The 12,696-nt window shown below is 44.5% G+C and overlaps 1 long non-coding RNA gene across 1 annotated transcript in view; it reads right to left on the reverse strand.

Moving 5' to 3' along the window:
- Window positions 1-12,696, reverse strand: part of LOC132384459 (uncharacterized) — a 267,486-nt gene that overhangs the window by 2,657 nt on the left and 252,133 nt on the right. The gene's annotated exons all lie outside the window — the stretch shown is intronic.

The raw sequence follows: 12,696 nt of genomic DNA on the forward strand, positions 1-12,696 counted from the left end.
CAGAGGCACGTTTACCATTGTGTTACATCTCCTTTCCTTTTAATAACACTTTTTAATCGTTTTGGAACTGAGGATACTAATTGTAGTAGATTTGCAATTGGAAATTTTGTCCATTCTTGCTTGGTATAAGACTTCAGCTGCTCAACACTCCGTGGTCTCTGTTGTCTGATTCTCCTCTTCATGATGCGCCATACATTTTCAATAGAAGACAGATCTGGACTGGCAGCAGGCCAGTCAAGCACGCGCACTCTGTGTCTACAAAGCCACACCGTTGTAGCCCGTGCAGAATGTGGTCTGGCATTGTCCTGCTGAAATAAGCATGGACGTCCTGGGAAGAGACGTCGCCTTGATGGCAACATATGTCCCTCTAAAATCCTAATATATGCCTCAGAGTCAATGGTACCTTCACATACATGTAACTCACCCATGCCGTGGGCACTGATGCACCCCCATACCATCACAGATGCTGGCTTTTGCACCTCTCGCTGATAACAATCAGGATGGTCATTTTCATCTTTGGCACAGAGAACTGGACGCCTGTTTTTTTCTGAAAACTAGCTGAAATGTGGACTCATCTGACCACAGTGCACGGTTCCACAGTCTTTCGGTCTATCTGAGATGAGCTCGGGCCCAGAGAACTCGCCGGCGTTTCTGTATAGAGTTGATGTATGGGTTCCTCCTTGCATAATACAGTTTCAAGTTGCATTTCTGGATGCAGCGACGGACTGTGTTAAGTGACAATGGTTTTCCGAAGTACTCCCGAGCCCAGGTGGCTATAATTGTCACAGTAGCATGACAGTTTCTTAGGCAGTGCCGCCTGAGGGCTCGAAGATCACGTGCATTCAACAGTGGTTTCCGATCTTGCCCTTTACGCACTGAGATGTCTCTGAATTCTCTGAATCTTCTCACACTATTATGTACTGTAGATGTTGAAAGACCTAAATTCTCTGCAATCTTGCATTGGGAAATGTTCCTTTTGAACTGACTAACAATTCTCTCACGAATTTTGGCACAAAGGGGTGAGCCACGACCCATCCTTGCTTGCAAAGACTGAGCCTTTGATGGACGCTACTTTTATACCCAGTCATGATACCTCACCTGCTACCAACTAGCCTGCTTAATGTGGAGTCTTCCAAACCGCTGTTACTTGAATATTCTGTGCACTTTTCAATCTTATTTTAACTCTGTCCCAACTTTTGTTGAGTGTGTTGCAGCCATCAAATTCTAAATTTGTGTATATTTACAAAATACAATTAAGTTGGTCAGTAAAACTATTGAAAATCTTTTCTTTGTACTTTTGTCAGTTAAATAAAGGTTCACGTGAATTAACGTATCACAGATTTTTGTTTTTATTGCATTTTGGAAAATATCCCAACTTTTCTGGAAATGGGGTTTGTACTTACTTCAGCCCCTTTCTCTGACAGCTCATTCCATATACTGATATATTACCTTCTGAGTGAAAAAGTTGTCCTTCTGGTTCCTATTAAACCCCTCTCCTCTCACCTTAAACCTATAACCTCTAGATCAGCACCCATAGAATAACCTCCAGTTCTTGATTCACCACCCCAGGAAAAAGATTGTGTGCATTTGCCCTCTTTATGACTTTATAGATCTCTATAAGATCATGCAACATTCTCCTAAACTTGAGTGGAAGTTCTCCTGACCTGCTCAACCTTTCTCCATAAGTCAGTTCCGTTGAGTCCTGGAAGCATCTTTATAAATCTCCTCTGCACTCTTTCCAACTTAATGACATCTTTCTAACAGCAGGGCGAACAAAAGTGAACACATATTACAAATATGGACTAAAAAAAGTCTTGTACATCTGCAGTGTAATATCCCAACATTTGTACTCAGTGACCTGACTGATGAAAGCCAGCATGCCAAAATCTGTTTTCATCACCCTGTCTAACTGCAACACCACTTTAGGGAAGCACACACTTGTATTCTTTGGTCGCTCTGCTCTACAATACTCCCTAGGCCTTAGGGTTCAATGTGAACACCCTACCCTGGCTTGCCTTCCCAAAATGCAACACATCACAGTTATCAGAATTAAACTCCATTTGCCATTCCTTGACCCACTTCAAAGTTCAAAGTACATTTATTATCAAAGTTATATACTTTATACAACCTTTATATTCATCTCCTTATAGGTAGCCATGAAACAAAGAAACCCAATAGATAAGTTACACAGCTCTCTTTACATGCACGTGCAGGTCAACTCTTTGAGTGATTATGCAGAAAGTTTGAAGTTAATAACTCATCTCCTTCTACCGTAGGCCGCGAACTTATCAATCACCCCGGCTGTGGAGTCTTTCTGGAGGTCCAAGATCCGTATGCTCCATGACCGCTGGACTAAGTGTGTAAATGTAGGAGGGGACTATGTTGAAAAATAAATGTGCTAGGTTTTCTAAAATTGACTCCTTCTAGCTTAGGCCACGAACTTATCAATCACCCCTCGTATAACATAATTTCACTATCCTCGTTATCCTCGTTATGGGATAACGAGGCTGCGATTATTTTCTGTAGCTTTTACCTACTTGCTACCAATCTGCAGTCTCACTGGTGGCTTGTAACTGAACAGAGTGACGAATCACTGATCGGTTTTAATCACATCAAACTGCTTGTGAAATTTCCCATCCAAGGGAAATCCACGAATGCCAAATCTTTTGACAAGCAAAGGCAGCTTCCACCGCTACGCTGCCGTCCATGGGGCGAGGTATCCCAAAAACCTTCACAGGCGCATCATGGGACATGTGACTAAAGTGTTGTCAAAGAGCTAAGTGGTAGTGTGAGGTGGGCAGAAGGAGAGGTGCAAGGAGGGACTTTTGGAGTTCGGTGTGTTTAATCTGAAGGCATGTCTGTCAGCATCGAAGTTTTTAAATGCAGAGACATTGGAGCTGGAGAGGCAGAGGTCGCAGAGCATCTGAGAGCTGGGGGACGGAGGGAGAGGCAAGGACGTGCAGGGAATGGAGTGCAATAGTAACCAGGAATAGTCCTTTTTAATGCCACAAAACAGAAAAGAAATCCAAAAAATAATCTATCCCAAAGCAAACAAACCGAGCTTGAAAATTATTCTCCAGCACAGAGCACAGATAGTGCTTCAAACTAGTTGAAGAACGGAGACATTGGTGCTGTTGCCGCTGACCTGCTGTATGTCAGCAGAAAAGGGCAGCGAGTTCTAAGCATGCCTGCCATTTTTGTGATGACCCCAATTTCACAATCCAAGAACATGTGCTTGCTTCCTTCCTGTGAGACCTCTGGGTCAGTGATGTGGGCTGAGCAAGAATGTTCTTAAAAACTGAAGCACATTTCAACTGTCATCTTGACTTGCACTGTAATACACTCCCTGCTTTCCTTGGGTATGGGGGGTAGGCTGTTAGTAGTGAAGGTGTGGGGAGTGTTGTGGAATCGGGAGGGGAGGGGAGTGCAGAGAAAAGGCAGGGTGGGGTGGGCTGGAGAGGTTTGCAGTCGTGTGGGGGTTTGGTCGGCAGTTGGTTCAGGGGTGGGTGAGAAGGATAGAATTGGTTAGGGTTCAGTGCTGGTGGGCAGTGAAACACTGGGATTAATGAGGCAAACACGAGGAAATCTGCAGATGCTGGAAATTCAAACAACACACACAAAATGCTGGTGGAACACAGCAGACCAGGCAGCATCTATAGGGAGAAGCGCTGTCGATGTTTCAATTAATGGCATTAATGGGGAATTGTTTGGGGGTAGATGGGAAGCTGGGGTATATTGCTGGAATTTTCAGTGGTGGGGTGACTTGTTGGTGGAAGCCTAACACCCTCCTCTGCCTGCTGCCTTCTCTTCTTTATAATAAAAACAGAAAGCGCTCAAAACACTCAGCTGTCCAGACAGCATCTGTGGAGAGAGAACTCTGACCTGAGACTTTGGCTAGACTGCACTTGGAGTTTCGTGTGCTATTCTAGTCACCCCATTACAGGAAGGAAGTGGAGGCTTTGGAGAGGGTGCAGAAGAGGTTCACCAAGATGCTGCCTGGATTAGAGGGAACGAGCCGTAAAGAGAGGTTAGACAAACTTGGTTCGGCTTTCCAGGAGGCTGAGGGGAGGCCTGATAGAGGCTTTTAAAATTATGAGAAGCAAGAGATAGAGTAGTGGGTGACGGGGTGGAGATAGATCTTCACTAAAGGAAGTGTAAGGTACTCCTTCCCTCCGCTAGCCTGCAGGTCACCCCTGGGCAAGGTGCAGTACCTGTTTCACCCCTGCCCCGTCCAGAATCACATGTGAACCCACGGGAGCAGGTGGTGGATGGTTGGACGAGCAGCCGGTGCATGTCAGAAATCCTGGTTATGCGACCACTGACACCAGGCAGACAATCTCCAAAGAGTATTGGTAACGGCTGGGCTCACCTGTCTTGTAAAGACACTGCCCAGAAGAAGGCAATGGCAAAACAGCTTCGGTAGAAAAACTTGCCCTCCATCCAGCCATGATTGCCCACATAACGTTGATGAGATAGAGTAGACAGTCAGAATCTTTCTCCCAGGGCAGAAATATGAAGTACCAGAGGACAGGTATTTTAGGTGAGATGAAGGAGATGTGTGGAGATTGGTGGGCACCTGGAACGGGCTGCCAGGGATGGTGGCAGAAGCGAACATGACAGTGGTATTAGATAGACACATGAATATGTGAGGGATGGAGTGATATGCAGCCAGGAAAGATTAGTTTAATTCTGCATTGTGGGCTAAGGTCCCTGTGCTATATTGTTTTATCTTCAATGTTCTATGCTCCATGAAGCACTAACTGTGTTTCTCTCTCTGCAGATGCTGCCTGACCAGTTGAGTGTTTCCATCATATTCTGGTCTTATTTCAGGCTTCCAGCAACTGTTTTGTTTTGCCTTTTATCTTTTCTTTTCAATTCATTTTTCAGGATATGTGCATCACTGGCATTTATTGCCCACCCCCCCTGCCCTTGGGAAGGTGCGGGGGAGGGGTGGTTGTGAGCTGCCTCCTTGGGCCACTGCAGTCCTTCTGGGGAAGGTGCTGTTGGGGAGATAGTTCTGGGACTTAGACCCAGTGACAATGAAGGAGTGGCGATGTATTTCAAAGGTAGGATGGTGTGAGACTTGGGGAGCCAGCATGCGTGGTGTTCCCTTGTGTCTGGAACCCTGTCGGGTCTGGGTGGTGTTGGTGTTGAGAGTGTTTTATAAATTCAGACACTGGTGGAAGGAGTGAGCGAACATTTAACATGGCACATGGGGTGTCAACTGAGTGAAGAATTTTGTCCTGGATGAAGTCGAGCTTCTTCAGAGTTGCTGGAGCTACATTTTTCCAGGCAAATGGAGTGTTTTCCTAACTGTGCCTTGCAGATGGTGGAAAGGCTTTGAGATGTTAGGAGGTGAGTCACAGCAAGATCCCAGCCTCTGATTTGAAGTCTGCTCCATTGCATCACACCAACTCACTTGAAGGTCCATCCACCTACAGAAAGGTGCATCAACTTATCCAGATTCCCTCCTGTCTATTCACTTCCTCACTCCTCATTGCCATTCACCCTCCTTTGCATTATCCCCAGCAGCAACGTTCTCTGCTCAGTCATGCAACGTTTGCTACTTGTGGATGCTTGAGGGCCGGTGTCCCAAGATACGCAAGTCAGCGAGTCCGGAGTGTGAAGCCTGGAGTTCAGGGTCTTGTCATCAGTGAGTCCAGAATATGAGGCCTGGAATTCAGGGTTTCATCATCAGCATTACGGCATCAATATCTGAGATCAAAGCCTGAAGGTCGATTGGAAGTCCACACGTCGATGCCCAATAGCTGAAGACTACAAGTCCACTGAGGAAGTCAGTGTCCGCGAGTCCAGTGGAGCCTGGAGGCGGCCTGTGCTGGGGTTGGAGGACTGTCCGTGTTTGTGAGTGAGTGGGTGGGTGGGTGGATGGGGGGAGGAAAGGGGCTTGTTTTGTTGTTGTTGCTCTGATGAATATGGCGGGCATGCTATGTTGGCGCCAGAATGTGTGGTGACACGTTTGGGCTGTCCCAGCACATCCTTACGCTGTGCTGGTGAAGCATTTCACTGTATGTCTCGATGTCCACGTGATGAATCTGGATTGGAATCATTACCCATTTGCTTCTTCTCTCCCTCCTTACAGAAGAAACAACTGGGTGGAGGGGAGTCCTGGTCAGCGAAGATGGCTGGCCACAAGACTAGGGTTAAAGAATTCATGTTCTAACTAATCTGACCTGGAGACCAAATTCTGTTCATCCTCTTACTTACTGTACCTTGCACTCAACACTCACTCACCCACACTGAGCACCAGTGACAAATAATTATGTCTCTACAGAATGAAAATGATAAAAAAAAAGACCTTCACAGTTATAATTCCTTTCCTAAAATTTTCTGTGGGATATCAGAGGCAGGAAGAGGGGATGTCCTGGCCTATTTTTACCCCTCAGATGAACCTCACTAAAAGCAGTGAAAGTTTCCTGACAGGCTGCACCATTGGTGAGCAACTTCACTGTGCAGAAATGTAAGGAGCTATATAGAGCAATGGACTCTGCCAATATATCATGGGCACATCCCTCCCCACCATTGGTAGTGCCTACTGAAGTCACTGCTTCAAGAAGGCAATATCCAACATCAAAGATGCCCACCGTCCAGGCCATGGCATCTTCTCGCAGCTCCCATTGGGCAGGAGGTGCAGAAGCCTGAAGTTCCACATCCCCAGGTTCAGGAACAGTTACTTCCCTTCAACCATTCAGTTCTTGAATCACTCTGCACAGTGCTAATCAGTACCTTAGTACAGCAACACTTTGCACTCCATTGGGCTTTGGTTTTCTTTGTTGTTAATTTTGTTCTTTCTTGTATAATTTTTTATGATTTATGTTTATCTTATGTTTTTCTTGTGAATGTTGTGTGTCTGATGCTACGTGCCTGTGAAGCTGCTGCAAGCACATTCTTCATGGCACCAGTGGACATCTACTTGCGAATGTGACAATAAGCTCAGCTTTAACTTTGACAGGGCCAAGCTGTTGCTGGGCTACCATGTTCCTTTCATTACAACAGAGGCTTCTGGGAACTTTAAGGTCAAGCAAGGATTGATCTAAATGCATGCCTTCCCTTTTCTGAAAACACACAACCTTTAACATGGGAATAAATGCCAGAAAATGAGCATTGAAACAGCAGAAGGAAGATTAAGAAATGTAAGTGAAATCTTGGCTAAAGTCAACTCTGAATTTTGTATGTCATGTTTTAAGGTTTTAAAATCAGGAAGGGAAGAACTAGCAACCTAATGCAAGTACGTGGGTGGTCCTCACACATCCAGACCACCATACGACCTTAAGACAAAGGAACAGAATTAGGCCATTCAGCCCATCGAATCTGCATCGCCATTTGATCATGATGATTTATTTTTCCTCTCAACCTCATTCTCCAGCCTTCTCCCTGTAACATTTCGCCCTTATTAATTAAGTACCAATCAACCTCCACTTTAAGAAAACCCTACGACTTGGCTTCCACAGCCGTCTGTGACAATGAATACCACAGATTCACCACCCTCTGGCTAAAGAAATTCCTCCTCATCTATGTTCTAAAGGGACATCCTTGTATTCCAAGGCTGTGTCTTCTGATCTTAGACTCACTCACTATTGGAAACATCCTCTCCATGTCCACTCTATCTTGGCCTTTCAACAAGTAAGTGGGGCTTCATTTCTATAGAAAGATGGCGCCAGATCCTCAAGACGGGTCACAAAGCAATTCCTTTCACTTCTTTTACATCTTTTTATTTCAGATATGGTTCTACTACTGTTAGAGCCTGTAATCTACGTTCTGGCGGTGTGATTTTGGGCCGATCGGGCAATCTGAAGCTTTGCTGTCTCTGAGAGTGTTCCACGAGGTGTGCGACATAAATGCCCTGAGGCCAGGAAATGGGCCGCAGGCCCATGATCGACTCCACCTCTCATCGATCTTGCCGAGGAAGATTGACATCATTGAGGAGGGTGTGGAAGGTGAGGGGGTGTTCAGCGCCATCTGCCAGCCTCTCGCTCGCTGCTGCCGGAGGAGGTGTCTGCGTGTGGCGGTCTCTCGATTGCTGCCCCTGAGGGAAGGTCCTTGCTTTTGAGTGATCTCTCTTTCTCCCTCAATGCCGTCGGCAAGGTTTAATTGACATGGATTGTAGATTTGAACGCTAATTCAGGTTTATGATGTATTTGTAGTTCTGGTCACGCTTTTTGTTCCTACTTTGAACCAGGGCGGCCTGCAGAGAAGGAACACTGAGCTGAACGGAACTGAAATATGCCTTCTGATTTTGTGTTTTATAGTCTGTGCTTTCACTCATTTTTTCGGTTGCGGTTTGCGTGATTTTTTTTGCGTGTGGGGAGATTTGATGTTTGAAGGGTTGGGTCTGTGGTTCTTTGTTTCAAGGCTGTCTGTGGGGAAAACGAATTTCAGGGTTGTATACTGCATACATACAATAGACAATAGACAGTAGGTGCAGGAGTAGGCCATTCGGCCCTTCCAGCCAGCACCACCATTCACTGTGATCATGGCTGATCATACACAATCAGTACCCCGTTCCTGCCCTCTCCCCATATCCCTTGACCCCGCTATCTATAAGAGCTCTATCTAACTCTCTCTTGAATGCATCCAGAGACTTGGCCTCCACTGCCTTCTGGGGCAGAGCATTCCACATATCCACCACTCTCTGGGTGAAAAAGTTTTTCTGCATTTCTGTTCTAAATGGCCTACCCCTTATTCTTAAACTGTGGCCTCTAGTTCTGGACTCACCCATCAGCGGGAACATGCTTCCTGCCTTCAGAGTGTCCAATCCCTTAATACTTTGATAATAGATGTACTTTGAAGCTTTTAATCTTAGTGGTTTGGGTCTCACACTGACTCGAAGTGTGTGACAAGGGATGCTCTGCTCTCTTTTCAGCACTTTTAGTTACAACTTGGAAATCTCCCCTTTAACCTCCAACAATTTGTGCCTATGTGCTGTAAATATAGCACAACCGAAGAATGTGGATGCTGGATTTTCAGAATCAGAATCAGAGCTAGGTTTATTATCATTGACATTTTTCATGAAATTTGCTTGTGGCAGCTGTACAGTGCAAGACATACAAAATTACTATAAGTCACAATAAAATAAATAATTGATACAAAAGAGGACTAGTGAGGTACTGTTCATGGACTCACAGATTGTCAGAAATCTGATGACCAAGGGACAAAGCTGTTCCTAAATTGTTGAATGTGTTTCTTAAGCAACAGACAATCAGCAGGACGAACTCATAGGTTCGAGCAGCATCTGCGGGGAAGGAATTGTTGATGCTGATCCTGTATCGTGACTGAGAGTCGAGAGGGAAGGTGGCCAGTATAAAGAGAAGCGGTGGGGGAGGGAGGGTGAGTCAGGTGTCTGAGATGATTGGTGGACTGTGGAGGGGTGAAAGATGATGGGTAGGTTGTGTCATGTGGGGGGCGGGGCTAGAGCTGCAAGACAGTGGCAGGTGGACGATAAGAGGGAGACAAAGGGGAGGCAGACGGAGCAAGAAGTGAGGGTGAAAGTTGGAGACAGCTGCAGGAGGAAGGGAAGCAGGAACTTTTAAGACTGCCAGTGCTGGATTCTGATAAGCAAAGGAGGTGGGAATGGGAACCATTAGGGGAGAGGTGCATTTCCATGATCAAAGGTTCAAAGGTTCATTTATTATCAAAGCATCTATGTATCCGCTTACAATTCTGAAATTTGTCTTCTCCAGATAGCCACAAAACAAAGAAAGAACATGAAAGTCATTCAGGGAGAAACATCAAACACCCTCTCCTGTACAGAAAAGAATGGCATCCCAATTATCAACCCTCCAAACCCCACTCCCCCCACACAAAACAGAATAGGAATATTGACCCCCTCAAAAAACCCCTCCTCCACACAAAAAACTAACAGACCATGAACAGAACATCAAACCCCAAATCCCATCCCCTCACATAACAAAATGGAATAGGAACAGGAGATAAAAACCATAGGTCTAAAAAGTCCACAGTCCATAAACTCAATAATCCAATCCACAAATGCAGAACCATGACACTGTCCTATGATATGATAAGGGTCGGCACAACATGGAGGGCTGAAGGGCCTGTACTGTGCCGTAGTGTTCTATGGTTCAATGATATCAGCCACATTCACCAAAAGAGAGGGATACTGCACAAGGCAGAGAAGCCTGCCTGCCACATCGAGGCACACAGCGATAACATCGCTCAAAGATTCCTTCTCCGGCAGCAATCAGAAGGCAGGCAGTCTGCACTAAAACTCCCGCTCACCTTCTGCATTTGCTTGATGATTATAAACCAGGGAAACACCAAGTCTATATTGAGTGCAAGGACAACTAAATTAACGATTAAGAGTCGTTGGATCAAATGCAGGACTGTGAAGCATTTGCACAGTATCATTCTAGTGTTTTGTAATTAGCCCTTGCAGGGCCTGTATTAGGCATGTGGTTAGGCATAGATAAACAGCATTGGCCACATAAAATCAATCAGACCTTGCTGCCTGTACAGTCACTTGAGCTATTCTGAGGTTTCAGAAATAGGCAAGTGTTTTCTCATTCATTCATAAACAACAGACAATTTACTGAATGATGAATGAAAAATTAGGCCTATTTATCCATATAATTGTAGCCATAAATAGAAATTTGGATATTGTCCCTGCAATCACATACTTATGTCTGACTGGGTCACTCCTACTTTTTAACTGAAATGAACTGACTATGTGCACATTGAAGAGCTTCCTGGGAAGAAATCTAACCCTCTGCTCTATTTTTCTTTGCAAAACACTAGCAGGCAGATGCAAACAGGCCAATGGTGCCGGGATGGAATGAGCTGTTAAAGTAGATGCCAGCTCTGCTTTGCACTAGGGTAGCTTTTTAGTGCATCGCGGAGAAGGAAACTTTAAAAGGTTGTTGCCAGAATGATGAGGGTTTTTTAAAAACTGGAAATGCTAAGTAATTGGGGCTCCCTGGAAAAAGCAACAATGAGGTGTATGTACCATTATTTTATTTTTTTACTTAGTTTATTACATTTAGTGATACAGCATGGAATAGGCCCTTCTGTATGATTTACACATATAAGTTGATGGGCAGAATTTGAGAAAAATTTGCCTTATGTTGAAGCAGCCTCTGGCCATCAATCACTATCAGTGATTACAAGCCAGTATCTTCATTAACCAGGGGAAGGCACAGGTCCCATGAAGGGCAGCGAGATCTAGGGGATCATTCTATTTCTCAGCTGGGAATGTGACCCAGTGAAAGTGGAAATGGCCAAAGGAGGGTCCACTGAGTCTTCAGGCTTTGGTGTTTTAGTTGGCCCTGAGACCTTCAAGCTATAGGCTGCAGTCACAACAGCCTGCATTTAGAGTATAGAACGTGGAACACAGAACAGTACAGCCCCTTCAGCCCATGATGCTGTGCCGACCTTTCAACCTGCTCTAATATCAATCTAACCCTTCCATCGACATAGCTCTCCATTTTTCTGTCATCCATCTATCTATCTAAGAGTCTCCTAACTGTCCCTAATGTATCTGCCTCTATCACCACCTTTACAGGCTGATCCATGCACCCACTACTCTGTGTAAAAAACTTACCTCTGATATCCCCTCCCATACTTTCCTCCAACCTTCTTTAAGTTATGATTTGCTTATATTCACTATAAAAACATTTACATATACATTTAACAACAACGGTGCTTGACAGTCCGGTCAAACCTGAAAATATTTTTCTTGCAACACCTGAATTTGTGATTTTCAGCCTTCCTTACAAAAGTTGCTGAACCCTTATGATAAATCTTGTTTTACATCTGAGAGGTAACAGACTAGAAATATATCCTCACTTAGCACTTGTGAAGGTACCTGCCCCCACTTGTTCTCACCTCTAACATTTGTCCCATTGAGATCAACGCATTTCCATGCTGGTTATTCTTATATATTCTCAGACAGATTAAAAACTTACAATTCATATTAAGACTTTAAAAAACGAATTTAAAGCTCAAAAGTTCAAAGTAAGCTATTATCAAAGTAGATATGCATCACCATAAACAACCAACCCTGAGATTAATTTTCTTACTGGCATATTCAATAAATCCATAATAACCATAATATAATCAATGAAAGACCACATCGACTGGATATGCCAGAATGATGAGGGTTTTTTAAAAATCATATGGACCAATATGCGAAAGACAACAAAGTGGGCAAATAGAAAAACAAACAAACAAACAAATAAATAAATAAATAAGCAATGAATATTGAGAACATGAGATGAAGAGTCCTTGAAATTGAGTCCATAGGTTGTGGTAACATTTCTATGATGGGGCAAGTGAAGTTGAGTGAAGTTATTCCCTTTGGTTCAAGAGCCTGATGGTTGAGGGGTAATAACTGTTCTTGAACCTGGTGGTATGAGTCCTGAGGCTCTTGTACCTTCTTCCTGATGGAAGCAGCAAGAGGAGAGCATGTCCTCGATGGTGGGGGTCCCTGATGATGGATGCTGCTTTCCTGTGACAAAACTTCATATCAATGTACTCACTGGTGGGGAGGGCTTTACCCGTGATGGACTGGGCCGTATTCACTATTTTTTGTACATTTTCCATTCAAGGGCATTGGTGTTTCCATACCACGCTGTGATGCAGCCAGTCAATATACTTTCTACTGCACATCTATAGAGGTTTGTCAAAGTTTTAGATGTCATGCCAAATCTTCACAAACTCTTAAGA

The sequence above is a fragment of the Hypanus sabinus genome, chromosome X1, assembly GCF_030144855.1.
Source record: "Hypanus sabinus isolate sHypSab1 chromosome X1, sHypSab1.hap1, whole genome shotgun sequence".
Classification (NCBI taxonomy): Eukaryota; Metazoa; Chordata; class Chondrichthyes; order Myliobatiformes; family Dasyatidae; genus Hypanus; species Hypanus sabinus.